We start from the raw sequence: 24,834 nt of genomic DNA on the forward strand, positions 1-24,834 counted from the left end.
CCCAGGGAGAACATCAACGCCCCGCTTCTCCTTGAGAAATTTCTTTCGGGCCAAAAAAAGAGGGGGTCTAAAGGGGGGGGGTACTGTAGCATCGGCGTCTCTGCCCCGTTCTAGGCAGAGACGCCGTCCCTCTCACCTCCCCGCTCCTGGCGCGGCGTCCTCCAGCGCTGCTCTCCCCGCTGCTTCCGGCACGCGCTCCTTACCCGGCAGTGTGCTTAGGGCGCGCGCGCGCTCCCCCTCTCTTAAAGGGACCGCGCGCGCCGTCCTAAGGAGTCCCCGGCCAATTGCCGGAGGACCTCCCATATAAAAGGCACCTCCTCCAAAATGGAGGTGCCCGAGCAATGTTGTAGCACTGTTCACTACTCTGCTTCAGCCCTCAGGTCCCGTTGCCAGTTACCTGCCAGATACCTGCCAGATTCCTGCCAGTCTGCTGTCTAATTCCTGCCTGATATCCTGCTACCTGCCTGCTAGCCTGAGGTCCGACGGTCTGCCTTACTACTCCTGTCAGTCTGTCTAAGGACCAGCTTGCCCGCTCGCCTGGGAGCGCACATCAACTACCTGCCTGCTTGCCTGAGGTCCGACGGTCTGCCTTCCAACTCTTGTCAGTCTGTCTATGGACCAGCTTGCCCGCTCACCTGGGAGCGCTCATCTGCTGCCTGTCTGCTAGCCTACCTGGAGGCTCAGCCGTCACGTGCTGTGACCACCCGCCTGTCCAGAGACTTCTGCCCGCTCACCTGGGAGCGCTCATCTGCCGCCTGTCTGTTGGTCTTCCTGGAGGCTCCGCCGTCACATGCTGTGACCACCCGTTTATCCAGAGACTCTCGCCTGCTCACCTGGGAGCTCACGTCTACCATCAGCCGCCACAGGTCGTACCAACCCTTTACCCAGAGACTGCCCCGGTCACTTGCCGTGACCATCTGCCCGTTCACCCAGAGACTGCCCCGGTCACTTGCCGTGACCATCTGCCCGTTCACCCAGAGACTGCCCCGGTCACTTGCCGTGACCATCTGCCCGTTCATCTAGAGACTGTCCCGGTCACCTGCTGTGACTGCCTGCCTGGTCGCCACCCGCTCCCTTACAAGGACCGCCCCCTTGTATAGTAGCTCAGAGGTTCCGCCTCCCAGACCCGTTACAACGGGTGACAGACCCGATACCCATTGTGATTCCCCCGATGAGTGAGATGCTGATTTGGTGTAGAGCAGCAATAGGTCTCAAAGGACGGAGCTACCAGGCAGTAGTAGAGCCCCTTAGCTCGGAGCATAGACCTACACTCTTGACTGCCAGAGGGGTAGTGGATGTACGCAATGGGAGGGTGCCCGTACGCCTCCTAAACTATCGGGAGGACGAGATAAGATTACCATGCTACGCCACTGTTGCCAAACTGTACACAGTAGATAACAACTCCATACACACGGCGGAGTCCTTAACCTCACCAGACGAAGTGGAGGATAATGACCCGGGAACCCAGGTGGAGGATTGGTGTCAACAGCTCCATGTTGGGACAGACACCACTCCTGCCCATCAGAAGCAGGGTGTACACCGGGTGGTTCAGGAATACGAGCAGGTATTCAGTAAACACCCACTTGACTTTGGGAGGATTAAAGGGGTACAACACCATATACCCACAGGTGACCATCCACCCATCAAAGAACGTTACAGGCCCATAACACCAGCACACTACCAGAAGGCAAAGGAGATGTTGCACGACATGAAGAAGGCAGGAGTAGTAAGGGATAGCTGTAGTCCCTGGGCAGCTCCCCTGGTCCTAGTCAGGAAAAAGGACGGAAGCATGAGAATGTGTGTAGATTACAGACAGGTAAATCGCATAACACACAAGGATGCATACCCTTTGCCCCGTATAGAGGAATCCCTGGCTGCATTAAAGTCTGCAAATTACTTCTCCACCCTTGACCTCACTAGTGGGTACTGGCAAATAGCTGTTGCTGAGGAGGATCGGGAGAAGACGTCCTTTACTACCCCGAAGGGACTCTGCGAGTTCAACAGTATGCAGGTCAGACTCTGCAACGCCCCCGGAACGTTCCAGAGATTGATGGAGTGCTGCCTGGGACACCGCAACTTCGAGACTGTTCTGGTATACCTGGATGACGTGATAGTGTACTCCAAAACGTACAAGGACCATTTGAAGCACCTGGCAGAGGTATTTGAGTCACTGTCCCGGTATGGGATGAAGCTGAAGCCCTCCAAGTGCCACCTGCTCAAGCGAAAGGTACAGTACCTGGGGCACATCGTCAGTCCAGAAAGAGTAGCACCGGACCCGGAGAAGGTCACTGCCATCCAGAAATGGCTGGAGCCGAAGAGCCTCAAGGAGGTACGTCAGTTCCTGGGACTAGTCGGGTATTACCGGAGGTTTGTGAAGGATTATACCAAGAAAGCGGCGCCTTTGCAAGATCTTCTGGTAGGACAGTCCGGGAGAGGCAGAAACCCCCCATTCTAGTGGGGTAAGGAGCAAGCTGAATCCTTTGAGGTGATGAAGGAGATCCTGACCGGCGAAGAGATCCTAGCCTACCCTGACTACAGCCAACAGTTCCTGCTGTACACTGATGCCAGCAACGAAGGATTAGGAGCTGTGTTAAGTCAGAAGCAGAATGGCCGAGAGAAGGTGATCGCCTATGCAAGCAGGAAGCTCCGCCCGACCGAGATAAACCCAGAGAACTATAGCAGCTTCAAGTTGGAGTTCCTGGCCTTGGTCTGGGTCATCACCGAGCGGTTCAAGCACTACCTAGCCTCCAGTAAGTTCATTGCCTACACTGATAATAACCCCTTGACTCACCTAGAGACAGCCAAGTTGGGAGCCATGGAACAACGATGGATGGCTCAGCTGTCAAACTACCAGTTCACCATTAAGTACAGGGCAGGCCGCAAGAATGCCAATGCCGATGCCCTGTCCAGGATGCCTCACCAGTCGGACACTGAAGAAGAAGTGGATGACCTGGAAGAGATTGAGCTACCTGCCTTCCATAGGAATGGAGTGGTCCACGAGCAACGAGCCTCCAGGAGGCATCGCGGTAAGACGTTAAACCCTTTGCCTCACCACAGCTGGAAGGAGACCCAGGATAGCGACCCGGTTGTCAACCGTATCAAAGAACTGATAACCCAGGAAGGTTCCTCCCTGGAGAAGGACGCGTCTCCACAAGCCAAGCAACTGTGGAATGAGAGAAGCCGGCTGTTCATCTATAAAGAGAAGCTGTGCCGAAGGTACGTCAACCCTAGGACCCATGAGATGGTATGGCAGATCGTAGTGCCCAGGACTGACATCCAGATGGTGTTGGAGGCCTACCACGATCAAGCGGGGCACTTTGGCTGGAAGAAACTAGAAACCCTGCTGAAAGGTCGGTTTTATTGGGTTCCATAGAGAGATGGTGCCGGGATTGTGGACCCTGTAGCCTCAGAAGAAAAGACTACAGCAGCCAGAAGGCACCCCTGCAACCTATCAAGACAACTCGACCCTTGGAGTTCGTGGCCCTGGATCATGTCAAGCTGTCACCCAGCAGGTCAGGATATTCCTATGCCCTGATCATGGTGGATCACTACTCCCAGTTCCTGGTGGTTGCCCCCGTCAAGGATCTCACGGCAGAAACTGCGGCGAAGACGTTTCAGGCGCTCTTCTGCAGGCCCCATGGATACCCGGAGCAGGTGCTTACAGATCAAGGCACTGCCTTCAAGGCCGAATTGTCAAGGAGTTCTGCCATCTGTACGGATGTAAGAAGATCCGGACTACACCGTACCACCCCAAACCAATGGGTTATGTGAAAAGATGAATAACATCGTCATCGACCTGTTGAAGACCTTACCGCTAGAAGAAAGAAACCAGTGGTCCGACAAGCTACCTGACCTGGTAGATTTGTACAACCACATACCTGTGAGTTCCAATTGTACTCCAGCATATCTCATGCGAGCAAGACCCGGAAAGTTGCCCATGGACCTGGAGCTTGGTGTAGTAGAACCCGAAGCAGATATGTCCACTGAGGACTGGGATACGACTCGACAGGAGCAGTACAGGAGAGTACAGGCCTGTGTCGAAGACAGTCTGAATAGGGTAAGAGACAAGCAGGAAGCACAGTACAACAGGAGTGCACCAGCAGAACCCTTTTCACCTGGAGAAGTTGTGCTAAAGAGAAAAATAAGAAACCACAAACTTGATGACCAGTGGGAGAGGGAGCCCTACACTGTGTTAAATTCAAGATTTGATAACAGGAAGACCTGTTTAATTACCAAGGACGGAGGAAGAATGACTGCAACGGTATCTAGAGACCATCTGAAGTTGTGTCCAGGTCTGCTAAAGCCCCAGGAAGAAGTGCCTCTCATCGTAGCCCCAACTAGGAGGAGCAGTGATAATACCTGTGATCCACTTTTACCAACAGCCAGAAGACCCTCCACAGCAAGTAGAACCTGTAAGTGCCCCAGAAGAGTCTGCTCAGGAAGAATCCCGGAAGAAGGATCCCCGGTTGGAGCAGAGCAAGAAGGCCCAGCCAATGGTACACTTGCCAGTCCCATAGAGAGGTTAAGGCAGTCTTGCAGCCCCTTCACACCTAGAACTGACAGATTGGGAGGTAGTACAAACACCAGTACCACACGCATCCCAGTACTATGTAGGTCAACACGGAGCACGCAAGGTCAGGTCCCTGTCAGATACAGAGAATAGAAAGGAAAACTCTGACGGTATAAATAGTTGCCCCTGGGGTATGTTATTCTTCTGTGATTTTCATGTATGTATTGATTTGTTTTTGCCTTACAATGGACAATTTAGGTGACATGGACACTTAGCATTGCCTTTAGTTACCCGTAAGGGTATATATATAAAAGACTCTGTGGCTGAGGACTGTGAGCAGCCCAAAAACTGTTCATGTACATAATTGCACTCCCTGGAGTGCCCTTCTAAGCGACCACTGAACAACTGGCGTGGCCGAAGACGTGGTCCAGCACTTGGATCACCTATGCCCTGTAGCCACGCCCAGGGTTTACGTTGAGGGTTTTCAGCCGGGTCCCTCATGTGCCTTATGTTCCTTCACCGGTGAAATGGACACCATTACCTTGTAAGACTCGGAGGACGCTTTATATTTGTATATATTTATTATGTTTTTACATCTGTAATGTTCAAGAAAGTGCCTGCCATAAAGTGCCTCCCATGAGAAAAAAATGCTTCAGTCCAGGAGTACTGAGTTTTACTAGGGGGGAATGTGGCGCCCCTGCTGCACATTGGTGCCACAGAACCCAGAAGGGTCCATGGATGGACTTCTCCACAAGAGGCCCTCACTACATTCATACACCTCCACCTTCCACCTCAGACCAGCAGAGGGAGCCCGTTAGGGATATATAAAGGGAAGGTGGAGCTAGGCAGCTCAGTTAGTGTTTAGTGAGTGTTCAGAGAGGAACACAGCTCTGAGTGAGCAGAGAGCGTGCCGACGCTCAGAGAGCGGTGAAGACGCAGCACGCCAGCTGCCAAATAGTGAGGGCCCCGAGTGTGGTCGACGGCGAGAGGAAAAGGAGAGTGGAGCTAAGGGGGCAGAGGAGCATAGTAAGCTCACCCTGAGATATACTGTATATACCGGACACCAGGTCTGCGCCTACGGGGACCTTCATACCCAGTAGGAACCACCGGAACCCCTGGAGAACTACAGGTCCCAGGTCCACATAATGCTGATTGCAGTACCAGGGCTAGGAGTCTCAGAGGTCCCAGCGTCCAGGGAGAGTGATCTCCAAAGAGAAGGCCCTACCACCTGGTCAGCAGGTGCAGAGAGAGACAGTAATCCAGCTAGGCCTAGCTCCAGGCAGGCCAGAAGCTTAGAGAGTAAAAGACACAGATCAGGAGGCCTTACACCCGCTCACTGGGGAGAGTCCAGAAATGTACCCTTCGCCCTGAGTGCCCTGGACCGTACCTGCATCACCACCAGTAAAGGTATTGAAGTTTACCCTTGTGTGCCTGTACTTCCTCTGGGACCATCCTGCCGTCTCTCTCCTGCTTCCACCATCTTTCTACACCTCTACACTGCCCTGAGGCTTGCTCCACGTGTGGGGAGCCGTCCCATCATAGCTGCCCCTAACATCAGCCTCAGTGGACTGTCGCAGCGCTGGTAACCTCTTACCAGAATCCACAGGTGGTGTCACGACAATTTCCCCTATAAACATTCCCCCCATTTTAAGTGACCGCCCTGCGCCACGGACTGGGCCAGCCACGGTGATATCCCCCGACAACCAGAGGCCCGGCTGCCGAGTACCCCACGGCCCTGGGGGCGAGTCACCAGCAATGGTCAGCCCTTGCCTCAGGTGGGGTATAAAGAGGTGACCATAAAAGTTGGCAAAGTAGAATTGCCATCACAAGGAATGATTATTGTTGATATTGATCACCGAGAAAGTCATCCCATGATAACCTTAGGCACTAATGTGATAGAAAATTGTCTTGGAGAAATTATTGTTTTGTTACAACAGGTCGCAGAGACTGCCAGTTCCAGTCAGCAGCGAGTTCTGCAGAAGGAGATCAGAGCCCTGATGAAAAGACAACAGGTAGAGCTGTCTGGAGGGGAAATTGGAAGTGTTAGGATGAGTGATCCATTCCCCACTGCAATGCCCCCTAGGAGCTAAATGTTAATATGGTGTCGGGCAGCAATTGGTCTCAGGGGTCAAGATTATCAGGCCCTGGTAGAACTCGTATACTCTGACAGTAGGCCCACCATCTTGACAGCCAGGGGGGTAGTCGATGTCCGCAAAGGGAGAGTACCGATACGCATCCTGAATCGTGGGGAGAAAGAGGTCCATTTACCCCGGTATGATACCCTTGCTAAGCTATTCACTGTCAGTAACAACTCAATAAAGTCAGTGGAACCCTTGCCTCCATCCAAACAGGCGGAGGATAATGGCTCCATGGGACAGGTGGAGGATTGGTGTCAGAAGCTACAAGTAGGCACTGACTCCACCCCTTTGCACCAAAAGCATGGAGTATACTGAGTGGTCCAAGAATATGAGCGAGTCTTCAGCAAACACCCACTAGACTTTGGGCAGGTAAAAGGGGTCCAACATCATATCCCCACAGGAGATCATCCGCCCATTAAAGAGAGGTACCGGCCTGTACCCCCAGCTCACTATCAATGTGCCAAAGGAATGCTACGGGAGATGAAGGAGGATGGGGTGATCAGAGATAGTTGTAGCCCCTGGGCAGCTCCATTAGTTCTCGTTAGAAAGAAGGATGGTACAATGAGGATGTGTGTTGACTACAGGCAGATTAACCGCATTACACATAAGGATGCCTACCCATTACCCAGGATTGAGGAGTCACTAGCAGCATTAAGCTCTGCTAATTATTTCTCCACTTTGGATCTCACCAGTGGGTATTGGCAGGTTCCTGTGGCAGAGGCGGACAAAAAAAAGACAGCGAGTTCAACTGCATGCCATTCGGGCTCTGCAACGCCCCAGGAACCTTCCAGCGGTTAATAGAGTGCTGCCTAGGACACAAGAACTTCGAAACTGTCCTGCTGTACATGGATGACGCAATTGTCTACTCGGAGACATATGAAGACCACCTGGAGCACCTGGCCGAGTTGTTCGAAGCCCTATCCGGTTTTGACCTGAAGGTAAAGCCATCCAAATGCCACTGACTCGCCCCCTGGGCAGTGGGGCACTCGGATCCGGGCAACAGGGCAATAATGGGGGTAGTAGTGGCAACCCGGTCAATGGCTCAGGGTGATCAGACCAGTGGCAGTCTTCTATATGTTTTGCAGTGTCCGACTACGCCACCAGTGGATTGCGGTCAAGGCTAACCGCCGCTGCAGTGCAGACCGCTGGGGCAGATGTAAAGGTGCAGCACTGAATAGTACAACTCCCCACGGGAGGAGTATGGCCCCAGGGCAGTATATAATGGATGATGGAGGGGATGATTCCGACCGCAATAGCCAGGAAACGGAGGCCTCTTAAACAGTTCAGGGTCTTTATTAGAACAGGTGAAACGACCCAAAAACAGGCCCGGCTAGGAGGGGGCCTGGATGTCTGAGAACAAGTGGGAAGCTGGCACTGATCAGGGTGAGGGTGTAGGCCTACCGTGCTCTCTGCGCTCTCTCTGGCTATTTCCCTCCTCGTGGTGTAATAGCCCACGTTCCTGAGCTCACCGTGTCTTCTCTCCCGTATGGCTTGCAACTTGGGTCCCTTTTTACTCTTGGACTGGTGCGGCTTCACCGGTCCCTTCTGCTGTGGCGGAACCTCCGGGCTTCTTAGGCCAAATGACATACAGTCCCCTGCGGACTGGTTATTTGCTGTAGGACTTGGAATCCTAACAGCCTCGGACTGCAAAGTCCGGTAGATTAGTCTCTCTATCTGCCAGAACAGGCTCGCTTCGCCTCTTGTCCCTGGCTCGTGGCTCTCCAACTGCCACACGGCCTCTTAGGCTGCAACACAACTGTCTGTCACTGCTCTGGGACACCTTTCAATCCAGAGACAGGTTGTCCAGTTCTCTCTAACCCTGCCCCCAGCTCCAGCTTTTATAGGGGCAGCCTGCTCCCCCTACTGGCCTGGGACAGGAGGTATTGCATGCTAATGGTCCTTGACCAGAGAACCTCCCCCTTGCTCTCAGACATAGCTTTATTATACATTTGTGGCATCCAGGCCAAGGTGACACATTCCCCCCTAGTAAAATTTAGTACTCCGGGACTAAACACGAAACAAGAATACTTATGCATGACCATAAAACATTAGTAGACAAACGACGCACAGGTTGAGTTCTTAAGGTCACAGTGTGGTCTGTGACGGGTGTCCATTTCACCAACACAACGGGGAGCCTTAACCAAGTGGGGGTCTGTCCTAGCCCCAAGTCCTTTACAGTCTTAGTTCATTCCTTGGTTAGGCTCCGAACGCAGTCCATACAAAGTCCCGGTTATTAAAAGTTCATAACCTTTGAGTCCGTACGGCAACTGTAAGAAACTGAAATACACAATTACTAATCATGCATGTAACTTTGCAAACATTTCAACACTTGGCAACAGGGTTATTTACAGTTTTAGTGCACCCTATATTCTCCATCGAGCGGGTATCTGCCCCTTTGTGCTCCTGGTCGACCTGCGTAACCCACTGTTTGGTGGTGGTCTAACCTGGTTTTCTTCACTACCATTTAGGGTACAGTCACTGGCTAGACTTACAGGCAGGGCAGGCAGCTGTCTGCAGGTCCTCTGGCTTACCGCAGGCATGGCAGGCTCACTGTCAGCAGAGGGTTGATTCTCCTGGGCTGCTGGTACAGGCTCTTCTGCCTCTGGAACTGCTTGGTCTTCTTCACCTTCCCGCTCTGGTGTAGGTTGCTGCTGAGTCGGTTGCAGGAAAAGCAGGATGGGTACCACTATGGCATCGTTTATTCGAGTCCAGGACTGAGGGAACTCTCCGAGAATGGTGCTGATCATTTCTTCCTTGTCCTCTGCGGGTTCAAGGTCACTTTGATCCTCTTCTGCATTCCGTAGTTGCTCGGGGCACCTTTTTAGATGGTCTCTGGAGACGGTACTAGTGGTTTCTCCTCCATCCTTGGTGATCACGCACACCTTTGGGTTGTTGTGATCAGACTGCAGTACGGTGTAGGGCTCCCTTTCCCACTGGTCGTCCAACTTGTGTAGCCTTCTCTTTCGCTTCTGGACCTGCTCACCAGGTTCTAGGGGACCAGCAGGGGCGTGTTGGTTGAAGAGTCTCTCTTGCCTTTCTCTCACCTGGGCCAGGCTCTTCTCCACACTCTCCTGTACCTTCTTATACTGCAGTCGCCTTTCCGTATCCCAGTCCGCATCTGGGGAGGTGTCCTCGGGTATTAGGACTCCCATCTCCAGTTCTATGGGCAGCTTACCTGGTCTGGCTCGCATCAGGTAAGCCGGGGTGCAGTTTGTTGCGTTCACCGGGATATGGTTGTATAAGTCTATCAGGTCCGGCAGTTTTTCTGGCCACAGGCTGCGTTCCTCCAGGGGCAACGTCTTCAGGAGATCAATGACTATATTGTTCATTTTCTCACACATCCCGTTGGTTTGTGGGTGGTAAGGCGTTGTCCGAATCTTCTTACAGCCATAGAGGTTGCAGAATTCTTGGAAGATTTCAGCCTCGAACGCTGGACCCTGGTCTGTCAGGACTTGTTCCGGATACCCGTGTGGACTGCAGAAGTATTGCTGGAAGGCTCTGGCCGCCGTTTGAGCTGTCAAGTCTTTTACCGGGACCACCACTAGAAATCGAGAATAGTGGTCCACGATTGTCAGGGCATAAACGTATCCTGACCGTCTTGGAGCCAATTTGACGTGGTCCAGAGCTACCAGCTCAAGAGGCTGCGTGGTGACGATGGGCCTCAAGGGTGTCTTCTGGCTGGTGCGGTCCTTCCTCCTTAGATTACAAGGGCCACAGTCTCTGCACCACTTCTCTACAGCCCCTCTCATGCCGATCCAGAAGAACCGGCCTCTTATCAGGAACTCCAGTTTCTTCCAGCCGAAGTGCCCGGCTCTGTCATGGTAAGCCTCCAGGACCATAGCTGCATCTCGCCTTGGGACCACGACTTGCCAGGTCAGCTCGTGCGTCCGGTGGTTGACGAGTCATCTGCACAGCTTACCTTCATAGAGGAACAGCCTGCGCTTCTCTTTCCATAGCTGCTTGGCTTCCTCTGGAGCATCCGGATCTAGACGGGAGTCTTCTCGGGTCAACAGGTCTTTCACCATGCAGATTGCAGGGTCACTATCTTGGGTCTCAGCCCAGCTGTGGTGAGGTAGGGGATTGATCATGACGGTTGTTAAGTCTTCCTCCTTCGCGCGGTGGAAGTACTGAGTGGCTCCATACCGGTGAAACGCAGGGAGTTCTACCTCCTCCAGCTCTTCTGGGTCTTCACCTCCGTCAGGTAAGTGAGGCATTCTCGATAGGGCGTCAGCGTTGGCATTGGTTCTGACTGCCCGGTACTTGATCGTGAAGTCATAATTCGAGAGTCGCGCCATCCACCGCTGCTCCAGGGCACCTAGTCTTGCATTGTCCAGGTGTGTCAATGGGTTGTTGTCCGTGTACACGGTGAACTTTGCGGAGGCCAGGTAATGCTTAAACCGTTCTGTGACGGCCCACACCACTGCCAAGAATTCTAGCTTGAAGGAGCTGTAATTCTCCGGGTTTCTTTCAGTGGGCCTCAGCTTCCGGCTGGCATATGCGATCACCCTTTCTCTGCCCTGTTGGTTTTGCGACAGTACGGCTCCCAGCCCCACATTACTGGCGTCTATGTGGAGAATAAAAGGCTGGCCATAATCGGGGTAGGCCAGGATCTCATCCCCTGTGAGGGCCATCTTCAACTGGCGGAAGGACTCCTCTTCCGGCTTGTCCCACTTGAAGGGTGGCTTTTGGCTTCTGGACTTACACTGTCCTATCAGGAGGTCCTGCATATGGGCTGCCATCTTAGTGAACCCGGGGATGAACCTTCGGTAGTAGCCTACCAACCCGAGAAATTGCCTCATTTCTTTGATGTTTGAGGGGCTTGGCCAGCTCTTGATTACGGTGATCTTGTCAGGGTCGGGGGCTACTCCTTCTGCACTTACCACGTGCCCTAGGTACTGGACCTTCGGTTTCAACAGGTGACACTTTGATGGTTTCACCTTCAGGCCATAGCTTGCCAGGGCTTCGAACACCTCTGCCAGGTGTTTTAGATGGTCCTCGTAGGTCTTCGAATAGATGATCACGTCGTCCAGGTAAAGTAGGACCGTTTCGAAGTTTAGGTGCCCTAGACAGCATTCCATCAGCCTCTGGAAGGTCCCTGGTGCATTGCAGAGCCGAAGGGCATACAGTTGAACTCGCTCAGTCCCATCGGGGTGGTGAAGGCAGTCTTCTCCTTGTCAGCCTCTGCCACAGGAACCTGCCAGTACCCGCTAGTAAGGTCCAAAGTAGAAAAGAAGTTAGCTGATTTTAGTGCAGCTAAAGACTCCTCTATTCTAGGCAGCGGATATGCGTCTTTGTGGGTGATACGGTTGATTTGTCTATAATCCACGCACATTCTCATGGTGCCGTCTTTCTTTTTTACCAGAACCAAGGGGGCTGCCCAGGGGCTACAGCTATCTCTAATGACCCCGGCTTCTTTCATTTCCCTCAGCATGCCCTTTGCGTTCTGATAATGTGCAGGGGGTACAGGTCTGTGCCTCTCCTTTATTAGTGGGAGGCTCCCCGTGGGGATGTGGTGTTCCACTCCCTTTAATCGGCCGAAGTCTAGCGGGTGCTTACTAAAAATTCTCTCGTACTCCTGAACCACCCGGTAGACTCCTTGTTTTTGGTGCAGGGGAGTGGAGTCAGCACCCACATGGAGTTCCTGGCACCAGTCCTCCTTTTGCTTCTGGGAGCCATTACCCTCCGCCTGTGGAGATGGAGGCAAAGGCTCCACGGCCCTGATAGCTTTGTGTTCGACAGCAAACAGTTTGGCGAGTGTAGCGTGCCTGGGTAAGTGTACTTCCCTCTCCCCAATGTTGAGAATGCGAACGGGCACCCTCCCATGACGGACATCAATCACCCCTCGGCCTGTCAAAATGGTGGGCATGCTGTCTGAGTACACGGGTTCTACCATGGCTTGGTAGTCTCTACCTCTCAACCCGATTGCAGTCCGACACCAGATCATCATTTCACTTTTGGGAGGCATGGAAATGGGGAATGGGTCACTCATTCTTACGCTACCGATCTCACCACCAGACAGTTCTACCTGCTGCCGTCTCATCAGGGCTTTTATCTCTTTGTTGAGGACTCTCTGTTGGCTGGAACTAGCATTCACCGCCACCTGTTGTAGAATTACAATTACCTCTGAAAGACAATTTTCAATCACGTTAATACCCACAGTTATTTTAGGGTGACTTTCACGACGGTCAATGTCCACAATAATCACTCCCTGTGCCGGCAGTTCAACTTTACCAATCTTAATGGTCATCTCCTTGAACCCCGTCTGCAGCACGGGCAAGCCATTACTGGCGATGATGCTCAAGTTACTGTCTGGATACCGTGTTATATCAGCATCAGTCCAATACAGCTTAAAAAGTACATAAGGAATAGTAGTTACTTGCGACCCGGTATCCAGCAAGGCGCTCATGGGGATACCGTCCAGCACCACGGGTAAAACCGGGCGCCCCCCAACGTACTTATTACGCCAATTGTAAGGGCCTGCTGATCTTATGCCTGGGGGTTGGCCTTCTGCCCCAGGTTGGACCCGTTTAAATTACAGTACCTGGAAATGTGTCCGGGCTGGTTGCATCGACGGCAAATGGGCTGTCCATCCTCTGCGTAGCGGTCTGTGGGCCTCCCTCGGAACGACGGGGTCCTCCTCTGTCGACGCCACGGGACATCCTCTGGACTTGAAGCCAACTCGATGGGTCTTGACGGGTCCACTTGTAACACCTGGACAGTCCTGGTCAACGCCGCAACGCTCCTGGTCAGCTCCTGGACTTGATGGTGCAGATCTTTCGACGGGGCTTGGTTCAGGGCCTATGCATCGGCCCCCACAGAGTCCATAGAGGAGGTTGCCGCCTCCTGGTGGTAGGTGAGAGCAGGGCGCCGGGGGTTTATAGCGCCACTTGTTGCGGGTTCACGGAGCACCCTTATGGCCCTGTCCTTAAATTGGGCAAAGGTCAGATCAGGGTTCTGAAAGAACATGAGGCGCAGCTGGGTCCTGTGGGCGCTAGACAGCAGACCTTCTATGAACTGTTCTGTTAGTAGCTTATCCGTATCCTGCACGCTGCCAGGGTCAGCTTGTTTGATGGCTCTCAAGGCTTCCTGCAAATTTAGGGCATAGTCTCTGATGCTGTCCTGTGCCCGCTGCTTACATCCGTAGAACCGCATTTTAATTTCAGCGGAGGTATGTGTATCAAAGGTACCCCGCAGCCGGGCCAGAATGTCCTTTACAGTTCTTTTCTCCTCAGCGGGTCATGACTTTACCTCCCACTGGGCTGCGCCAGTTAACTGTCCTGTCAGTATGCTAATCTTCTGTTCCTCTGTCAGGGGGTAAACTTGGAACAAACTGTACAGCCTTTCCTTAAAGTCAGTTAGTGCATGGGGCTCCCCTGAATACTTGGGCAGTCAGGCCACTCCAGGGATGTAAGGCAGGGAGAATGGCATCACCGCTGCTGCAGCTGCGCTGGTGGTAGTGGGCGCCTCCGCGTCCGACATCTTCCTCCCCCCTAGCTAAGCGTGGCCTACCTTCCGACGATCCTCTTCTATAGGCCGCGGCTCCGCTGGTGCTGCTCCGGACGAGGACCTTGCATTGCGTCCTGGTGACGTCAGCGTCGCTCTCTCTCCCTTCCAGGACCTTGCACAGCGTCGGTGCGTAGGGCGGAGCTTCAGGTCTCGCGCGGTTTGGACGTCCATGCCCCTCTTCTTCCCGCGCGGCGTCCTGCAGATGGAGTCCGATGGCGGGAAAATGGCTGAAGATGGCAGGAAGCTGCTGAAGATGGCGGGAGACGGACGAAAATGGCTGGAAACGGCTCCGGATGGCGGGAAACCTCTTCTTAAGGTACGTGTACAGTCTTTTTCAGGCGCGCAATACCCGTTTGTGGCGGGTTGGTCACAATCCTGCCGACTACTCCAAAGCTGACTCACCCCCTGGGCCGTGGGGCACTCGGATCCGGGCAACAGGGCAATAATGGGGGTAGTAGTTGCAACCCGGTCCATGGCTCAGGGTGATCAGACCAGTGGCAGTCTTCTATATGTTTTGCAATGTCCGACTACACCACCCGTGGATTGCGGTCAGGGCTAACCGCCGCTGCAGTGCAGACCGCTGGGGCAGATGTAAAGGTGCAGCATTGAATAGTACAACTCCCCACGGGAGGAGTATGGCCCCAGGGCAGTATATAATGGATGATGGAGGGGATGATTCCGACCGCAATAGCCAGGAAACGGAGGCCTCTTAAACAGTTCAGGGTCTTTATTAGAACAGGTGAAACGACCCAAAAACAGGCCCGGCTAGGAGGGGGCCTGGATGTCTAAGAACAAGTGGGAAGCTGGCCCTGATCAGGGTGAGGGTGTAGGCCTACCGTGCTCTCTGCGCTCTCTCTGGCTATTTCCCTCCTCGTGGTGTAATAGCCCACGTTCCTGAGCTCACCGTGTCTTCTCGCCCGTATGGCTTGCAACTTGGGTCCCTTTTTACTCTTGGCCTGGTGCGGCTTCACCGGTCCCTTCTGCTGTGGCGGAACCTCCGGGCTTCTTAGGCCAAAGGACATACAGTCCCCTGCGGACTGGTTATTTGCTGTAGGACTTGGAATCCTAACAGCCTCGGACACCAAAGTCCGGTAGATTAGTCTCTCTATCTGCCAGGACAGGCTCGCTTCGCCTCTTGTCCCTGGCTCGTGGCTCTCCTACTGCCACACGGCCTCTTAGGCTGCAACACAACTGTCTGTCCCTGCTCTGGGACACCTCTCAATCCAGAGACAGGTTGTCCAGTTCTCTCTAACCCTGCCCCCAGCTCCAGCTTTTATAGGGGCAGCCTGCTCCACCTACTGGCCTGGAACAGGAGATATTGCATGCTAATGGTCCTTGACCAGAGAACCTCCCCCTTGCTCTCAGACACAGCTTTATTATACATTTGTGGCATCCAGGCCAGGGTGACTCACCACCTGTTGAAGCCCAAGGTGCAGTACCTAGGTCATGTGGTAAGCGCCGAAGGTGTAGCGCCAGACCCTGAAAAAGTCACCGTGATCAAGGACTAGCCAAGACCCTCCACTATCAAGGAAGTGCGGCAGTTCCTCGGGCTGGTAGGCTACTACAGAAGATTTATCAAGGGTTTCATCAAGATAGCAGCACCCATGCAGGACCTCCTGGTAGGCCAGTCCAAGAAGGCCAAGAACCCGAAACCTCTGTTCAAATGGGTTAAACCAGAAGACGAATCCTTCACCTGACTGAAGATGGCTCTGACCGGAGACGAAGTCCTGGCCTACCCCGACTATGGCCAACCCTTTATACTCCATACAGATGCCAGCAATGTGGGATTGGGAGCGGTGCTGTCCCAGGTACAGCAAGGCAGAGAGAGAGTGATTGCCTACGCCAGCGGGAAGCTCCGGCCCACGGAAAGGAACCCCGACAACTACAGTTCCTTCAAGTTGGAGTTTCTTGTCATAGTCTGGTCTGTAACAGAGCGCTTCAAGCACTATCTCGCCTCCTCCAAATTTACAGTCTTCACGGACAATAACCCTCTGACGCACCTGGAGACTGCGAAGCTTGGTGCCCTAGAGCAACGATGGATGGCCCGACTGTCTAACTACGAGTTCACCATCAAGTATCGGGCGGGGCATAAAAATGCAAATGCTGATGCGCTGTCCAGGATGCCCAACTTTCCAGATGGGGGAGAAGACCCGGAAGAGCTGGAGGAGATAGAGATACCCACTTTCCATCGTCATGGGGTAACCCTGTGCTCCCACTGTGTGAGGGACAAGTGCTCCGCCAACAGAGAGGCCACGTTCAACCCATTGCCCCACCATGGATGGGCAGAAACTCAGGATAGCGACCCGGCTGTCCGCCTAGTCAAGGAGTTGCTGACTCAAGCTGACTCGTACCCTGATCCAGATGCTCTACAGGAGACCCAACAGTTGTGGAAGGAGAAGGGAAAACTGTTCATCTGCGAAGGAAAGCTGTGTCGAAGAAGCATCAACTCCCGGACACATGAACTAGTCTGGCAGGAGGTAGTCCCGAGGCGGGATGCGTCAATGGTCTTAGAAGCGTACCATGATGGAGCAGGACACTTCGGGTGGAAGAAGTTGGAAGTCCTGCTATGTGAGCGATTCTACTGGGCTGGCATGAGGAAAGCAATCGAGAGATGGTGTCGAGAATGTGGTCCATGCAACCTGAGACGAAAAGACCGTGGCAGCCAGAGGGCTCCCCAGCAGCCCATAATCACCAAACAACTGTAGCGTCGGCGTCCCTGCCTCCTGCTAGGCAGGGACGCTGTTCCCCTCACCTCTCCGCTCCGTGCCCGGCGTCTTCCTCCCGCTCTGCTGGCAGCGTGCGCTGCTTCCCGGCCACTGTGCTTAGGGCGCACGCACGCGCGCTCCCCCTCTCTTAAAGGGGCCACGCGCGCCGTCCTAAGGAGTCCCCGGCCAATTGCCGGAGGACCTCCCATATATAAGGCACCTCCTCCAAAATGGAGGTGCCCAAGCAATGTTGTTGCAAAGCCTTCACTCTGCTTCAGCCCTCAGGTCCCGTTACCAGTTACCTGCCAGTCACCTGCCAGATTCCTGCTTGTTACCTGCCAGTCTCCTGCCAGATTCCTGCCTGTTACCTGCCAGTCACCTGCCAGATTCCTGCTTGATACCTGCTTGATATCTGCTACCCGCTTGCAAGCCTGCGGTCCGACGGTCTGCCCACCGACTCCTGTCAGTCTGTCTATGGACCAGCCTGCCCGCTCACCTGGCAGCACTCACTTGTTACCTGTCTGCTAGCCTACCTGGAGGCTCCGCCGTCACGTGCTGTGACCACTTGCCTGTCCAGAGACTCTTGCCCGCTCACCTGGGAGCGCACACCTGCTACCTGTCTGCTAGCCTACCTGGAGGCTCTGCCGTCACTTGCCGTGACCACCTGCCTGTCCTGAGACTCCTGCCCGTTCACCTGGGAGCGCTCACCTGCTACCTGCCTGCTAGCCTACCTGGAGGCTCTGCCGTCACTTGCTGTGACCACCTGCCCGTCCAGAGACTCTTGCCCGCTCACCTGGGAGCGCTCACCTGCTACCTGCCTGCTAGCCTACCTGGAGGCTCTGCCGTCACTTGCCGTGACCACCTGCCTGTCCTGAGACTCCTGTCCGTTCACCTGGGAGCGCTCACCTGCTACCTGCCTGCTAGCCTACCTGGAGGCTCTGCCGTCACTTGCTGTGACCACCTGCCCGTCCATAGACTCTTGCCCGCTCACCTGGGAGCGTCCACCTGCTACCTGTCTGTTAGTCTACCCAGAGACTGTCCCTGTGACTACCTGCCCTTCTACCCAGAGACTGTCCCTGTCACTTGCCGTGACTACCTGCCCTTCTACCCAGAGACTGTCCCTGTCACTTGCCGTGACTACCTGCCCGTCTTCCCTGGGAGCCACCCGCTTCCTTACAAGGACCGCCCCCTTGTACAGTTGCTCAGAGGTTCCGCCTCCCAGACCCGTTACAGTTTGCTCGGGCCATGGAACCCGGTGGCACCCAAGCTCCCTCATTCTCGGACCTATGTCATGAACTGTCCCGTCAGAGGTCCCAACAGGAGTCCATCCTGAGTCATCTGCGGAATGTCAACTCTCGCCTGGACACTCTGACTGCTCCATCAGCAACCACCGCTAGTGTCATGACTCGCAGCCCGGCAGCGCCGCTGCCCACCAATACCATGGCATCCTGCCACGGACCCCGGCTTTCTGCACCTCCACGCTTCGGAGGCGACCCCGCTCAAGCTCGGGGCTTCATAAACCAGTGCACCCTGCACTTTGAACTCCTGTCCCACCAGTTTATCTCCGACCGCGCCAAAGTAGCCTTCATCATGTCCCATCTCACGGGGGAGGCACTGGCTTGGCTAAATCCTCTATGGGAGAGAGGAGACTCCCTGGTGTCCAACCTGCCAGCCTTTCTCACGGCTTTCCGAAAAGTCTTCGACGAACCCGGACGGAAGACCTCATCCGCATCATCTCTGCTACGCCTCCATCAAGGAAATCTCACCGTGGGCCAATATGCCATACGGTTCCGTACCCTTGCTTCGGAGCTGGCCTGGGATAACGACGCCCTGGTGTCTGTCTTTTGGGAGGGTCTGTCCGGCCGTATTAAAGATGAACTCGCTGGTCGGGACATACCTACCACTCTCGACGACTTAATAACTCTTGCCACCCGGATTGACATCCGGTTCCAGGAACGCGCCAAAGAGGTCACCCGTGAGAGGAGGTTTCCACGTCTAGCCTCTACCTTTCAGAAACCTGTCACTTCTCCCGCTACTCCCCAGGCGCACTCACCCGAGCCTATGCAGGTCGACCAGACCAAGATGGTCAAAACCCGTCAAGAGTTACGCCGTGCCGAGGGGAGCTGCTTCTACTGTGGCAGTAAGGAGCACCGGATCCGTTCCTGCCCGGAGAGGTCGGGAAACGCCTGTGTCTAGGATCGCTCAGAGAGGTCGTCCTAGACAAGAGTAAATCCTCTCCATCTCTGTTGCTGTCGGTCTCTATCATCTGCATGGAGAACCGTTATTTTGAACTAGCCCAACTTGACTCTGGAGCTGCCGGAAATCTCATTTCTCAGTCTCTGGTAGAGAAATACCGCATTCCCACCAAACCTTTAGCTGTACCCTTATCTGTCGCTGCCGTGGATGGGGGCCTCTTACCACATCCCATCCAACTCATCACCGAATCCATAACCCTGCAGGTGGGAATGCTGCACTCTGAGAGCATCTTCTTTCATGTTCTGCCTGGACTCTCTCACGCCCTCTTACTAGGCCTACCTTGGCTTCAGAGACATGCACCCGTGCTTGATTGGCAGACCGGAGAAGTCCTTCGCTGGGGACAGGACTGCCATAAGACTTCTTTAGTTCCCGTCCATCCTGTCCGTCCTTCTCCTACTCCAGCCAATCTACCTGGTCTTCCGGCTCCTTATTGGTCGTATGTGGACGTCTTTAATAAAAAGGAGGCAGAGACATTACCCCCTCATAGACCATACGACTGCCCAATCGACCTGATGCCCGACGCTACTCCTCCCCGTGGGCGCATTTACCCTTTGTCCGCTGCTGAGACCCGATCCATGTCAGAATATATTGAGGAGAATCTGGCCCGGGGATTCATCCGGAAATCTACTTCCCCAGCGGGAGCAGGTTTCTTCTTCGTCAAAAAGAAGGACGGCTCACTCCATCCCTGTATAGACTATAGAGGCCTTAACCAGATCACGGTGAAGAATAAATACCCCCTTCCGCTCATTCCGGAATTATTTGACCATCTGAGGGGGGCTAGAATCTTCACCAAGCTGGACCTCCGTGGGGCGTATAACCTGGTCCGTATCCGTCAGGGGGATGAATGGAAGACGGCATTCAACACCCGGGATGGCCACTATGAATACCTGGTAATGCCCTTCGGTCTCTGTAACGCTCCCGCCGTCTTTCAAGAGTTGGTCAATGACATCTTCCGGGACCTTCTCTACTCCTGCGTAGTGGTGTACCTGGACGACATCTTGGTCTTCTCTCCGGATCTCCCCACACACCGGAGGGATGTTCGTCAGGTTCTGCTCAGGCTCAGGCAGAACCACCTCTACGCTAAATATGAGAAGTGCCTCTTTGAGCAGACCTCGCTTCCGTTTTTGGGCTACATAATTTCTCAGACCGGCCTACGAATGGATCCTGAGAAACTGTCTGCCATCGAGAAGTGGCCTCGACCAGAGGGGTTGAAGGCTATTCAGCGGTTCCTGGGCTTCGCCAACTACTACCGCCTCTTCATACCGCACTTCTCTTCCCGGACTGCCCCAATCTCTGCGCTCACCCGTAAGGGCACTAATCCCAGAGAATGGCCTCCCAAAGCTGAGGAAGCCTTTCTTTCCTTAAAACAGGCTTTCTCTTCCGCCCCAGTGCTGCATCGCCCGGACGGCAACAAACAATTCTTCCTGGAAGTTGACGCCTCCTCCTCTGGAGCCGGAGCGGTACTTACCCAAAAATCGTCTTCCGGGAGAATGGTAACTTGCGGCTTCTTCTCCAAACTCTTCTCCTCTTCCGAGCGCAACTATTCTATAGGAGACCGAGAGTTATTGGCCATCAAGCTGGCATTGGAGGAGTGGTGTTACCTGCTCGAAGGGGCTCTTCACCCGGTAATAATTTACACGGGCCACAAGAACTTGGCTTACCTCCAGAGTGCCCAGAGACTTAACCCGCGCCAAGCCCGGTGGTCCTTGTTTTTTGCTCGCTTTGATTTTGTTCTTCATTTTCGCCCGGCTGACAAAAACATCAAAGCTGACGCCTTGTCCCGATCCTTCCTGGTGTCTGATCTTGAGGAGGAACTCAAACACATCATCGATCCCGCCAGAGTAATGCAGGTGGCCCCCGTGAGTCTAAATCGTCTCCCTCCCGGAAAGACGTTCGTAACGGTACCTGATCGGGAGAGGATCCTACACTGGGGTCACTCGTCTAAGCTTGCTGGCCATGCCGGTCAGAAAAAGACCCTCCAGCTTATCACCCGGCACTACTGGTGGCCTACCCTGCACAAGGACGTAATAGACTTTGTTTCTGCCTGTGTGTCCTGCGCCCGCAACAAGGTTCCGAGACACCTGCCAGCCGGTCGCCTCCTTCCTCTTCCAGTACCTGCTGCCCCGTGGCAGAATATAGCTATGGACTTCATAACAGATCTCCCTGTCTCTGCCGGTTGTATGGTCATTTGGGTGGTCGCTGACCGCTTTTCCAAAATGGCTCATTTCATTCCCCTGCCAGGCCTCCCGTCTGCATCCGAGCTGGCTAAAGACTTTATCCGCCACATCTTCCGTCTCCATGGCCTGCCCCTCCACATCGTGTCGGATCGTGGGGTTAGAGTTCACCTCACGCTTCTGGAGAGCCACATGTAAGCTGCTAGACGTCACCCTGGACTTCTCCTCCGCATACCACCCACAGTCCAATGGTCAAGTGGAGCGGATCAATCAGATCCTGACCAGTTACCTCCGGCACTTCGTTAATGCCCACCATTCAGACTGGGTGGATCTCCTGCCATGGGCCGAATTCTCTTACAATAATCACGAGAGCGAATCTTCCTCCAAATCCCCGTTTTTTGTAGTCTTCGGTCAGCATCCTCGGATCCCTTTTCCCGTCTCCACCTCGGTGGACAATCCGGCTGCAGAATCTCTCGTTAGCAAATTTTCCTCCATTTGGGAGAGTACCCGATCCGCACTCCTTCAGTCGTCCGAGCGGATGAAAAAACACGCTGACAAAAAACGCCTGGATCCTCCACAATTCCGTCCTGGAGATAAAGTCTGGCTCTCGTCCAAGTATGTCCGGCTCAAGATTCCTTCCTACAAGTTAGGGCCTCGGTTCATCGGCCCACTAGAAGTTATCAAACAAATCAACCCAGTGGCCTATAAATTGAAACTCCCGGCCAACTTGCGGATCCCTAACTCCTTCCATGTATCTCTCCTCAAACCCGTGGTACTTAACTCTTTTTCCAAGTCTACAGGTACGCCTCCTGCTCCGGTTTCCGCTGAAAACGAGTTTGAGGTAGAGAACATTCTGGCCACCAAAAGGGTAAGAGGAAAAACCTTTTTTCTGGTAGATTGGAAGGGGTTTGGTCCTGAGGAGAGAACGTGGGAGCCCCGGGAGAACATCCATGCCCCTCTCATCCTTGATAAATTTCTGTCTGGCCTAAAAAAGGGGGGGCTTAAAGGGGGGGGTACTGTAGCGTCGGCGTCCCTGCCTCCTGCTAGGCAGGGACGCTGTTCCCCTCACCTCTCCGCTCCGTGCCCGGCGTCTTCCTCCCGCTCTGCTGGCAGCACGCGCTGCTTCCCGGCCACTATGCTTAGGGTGCGCGCGCGCTCCCCCTCTCTTAAAGGGGCCGCGCGTGCCGTCCTAAGGAGTCCCCGGCCAATTGCCGGAGGACCTCCCATATATAAGGCACCTCCTCCAAAATGGAGGTGCCCGAGCAATGTTGTTGCAAAGCCTTCACTCTGCTTCAGCCCTCAGGTCCCGTTACCAGTTACCTGCCAGTCACCTGCCAGATTCCTGCTTGTTACCTGCCAGTATCCTGCCAGATTCCTGCCTGTTACCTGCCAGTCACCTGCCAGATTCCTGCTTGATACCTGCCTGATATCTGCTACCCGCTTGCAAGCCTGCGGTCCGACGGTCTGCCCTCCAACTAGTCAGGGGAACATTAGCATGCAATGCCTCCTGTCTCAGGCCAGTAGGGGGAGCAGGCTGCCCCTATAAAAGCTGGTGCTGGGGGCAGGGTTAGAGAGAACTTGATGGCCTGTCTCAGCACTGAGACTTGTCCCAGAGCAGAGCAGGGACAGACAGTTGCACTGCACCTAAGAGGAAGTGTGGCAGGAGGAGAGCCACAAGCCAGAGACAAGAGGCGAATTGAGCCTGTCTTGGCAGATAAGAGACTGACTTTACCAGACTTTGGTGTCTGAGGCTGGGAGGATTCTACATCCTCCAGCAGAGAACCAGTCCGCAAGGGACTGTATATTCCTTGGCCTAAGAAGCCTGAAGGCCCTGCCACAACCGAAGGGACCAGTAAAGCCGTACAAGGCTGGGAGCAGAAAGGAACCCACATCGCAGGCCATACAGGCGAGAATACACGGAAAGCTTGGAAAAGTGGGCTGTTACCCTATAACGAGGAGATAGCCAGAAGGAGCGCAGAAAGCACGGTAGGCCTACACCCTCACCCTGACCAGGGCCAATTTCCCCGTTGCTCTCAGACATCCAGGTCCCCTCCTAGCTGGGACTGTTTATGGGTCAGTTTACCTGTTTCAGTAAAGACCCTGGACTGCAACCAATTGTCTGTGTGCTCCTTCGTGCCTCCAGCACTACCGGTACTGGGACTCTCACTACCATCACTCCCAACATCCATTATACTGCCCTGGGGCTGCACTCTTCCCGTGGGGAGTCACACCATCTCAGCTGCACACCTCATCAGCCCCAGTGGTCTGCCTTGCAGCGGCGGTACCTAATGACCGCAAATCCACGGGTGGCGTAGTCGGACATTATCAATAGCACATAACGGACTACCACTGGCCTGACCACCCTGAGCCACGGTACCGGGTTGCCACTACTACTCCTACCGTTTCCCTAATTGCCCGGATCCGAGTGCCCCACGGCCCAGGGGGCGAGTCACTAGCCTACCTGGAGGCTCCGCCGTCACGTGCTGTGACCACCTGCCTGTCCAGAGACTCTTGCCCGCTCACCTGGGAGCGCTCACCTGCTACCTGTCTGCTAGCCTACCTGGAGGCTCTGCCGTCACTTGCCGTGACCACCTGCCAGTTCAGAGACTCTTGCCCGCTCACCTGGGAGCGCTCACCTGCTACCTGCCTGCTAGCCTACCTGGAGGCTCTGCCGTCACTTGCCGTGACCACCTGCCTGTCCTGAGACTCCTGCCCGCTCACCTGGGAGCGCTCACCTGCTACCTGCCTGCTAGCCTACCTGGAGGCTCTGCCGTCACTTGCTGTGACCACCTGCCCGTCCAGAGACTCTTGCCCGCTCACCTGGGAGCGTCCACCTGCTACCTGTCTGCTAGTCTACCCAGAGACTGTCCCTGTGACTACCTGCCCTTCTACCCAGAGACTGTCCCTGTCACTTGCCGTGATTACCAGCCCTTCTACCCAGAGACTGTCCCTGTCACTTGCCGTGACTACCTGCCCGTCTTCCCTGGGAGCCACCCGCTTCCTTACAAGGACCGCCCCCTTGTACAGTTGCTCAGAGGTCCGGCCTCCCAGACCCGTTACAACAACCACTTGAACTGGTAGTCTTGGACCACGTGAAGCTAGCCCCAAGAAGGTCAGGCTATGTCTACGCGCTAACCATAGTAGACCAATACTCCTGGTTCCTGGTAGTAGTGCCAGTAAAAGACCAGACGGCTCAGATGGCAGCCAAAGCGTTCCAACAGCACTTTTGTCGCCTGCACGGTTACCCTGAACGGGTGCTTACCGACCAAGGTCCAGCCTTTGAAGCAGAGGTGTTCCAGGAATTCTGTAAGGCTATGTGCCCACGATGCAGAAATGAAGCAGAAAATTTCTGCAGCATTTCTGCATCTCTCTGACAGAAAAAACGCATGCAGATTGTGCATGCGTTTTTCCTGCCAAATACATGCGGATTTGAAGCGTTATACATGCGTTCCTGCATGCGGGTTGACAAGAGCTTTCCAGGTGATTTTAGCATCACTTGGAAAGTTCTTGACAACTAGGTCACACTATATAAATCCATGCAAACT

This window comes from Phyllobates terribilis, unplaced genomic scaffold (genome assembly GCF_046119375.1).
Source record: "Phyllobates terribilis strain yellow unplaced genomic scaffold, ASM4611937v1 Scaffold_9__5_contigs__length_417890890, whole genome shotgun sequence".
Taxonomy (NCBI): domain Eukaryota; kingdom Metazoa; phylum Chordata; class Amphibia; order Anura; family Dendrobatidae; genus Phyllobates; species Phyllobates terribilis.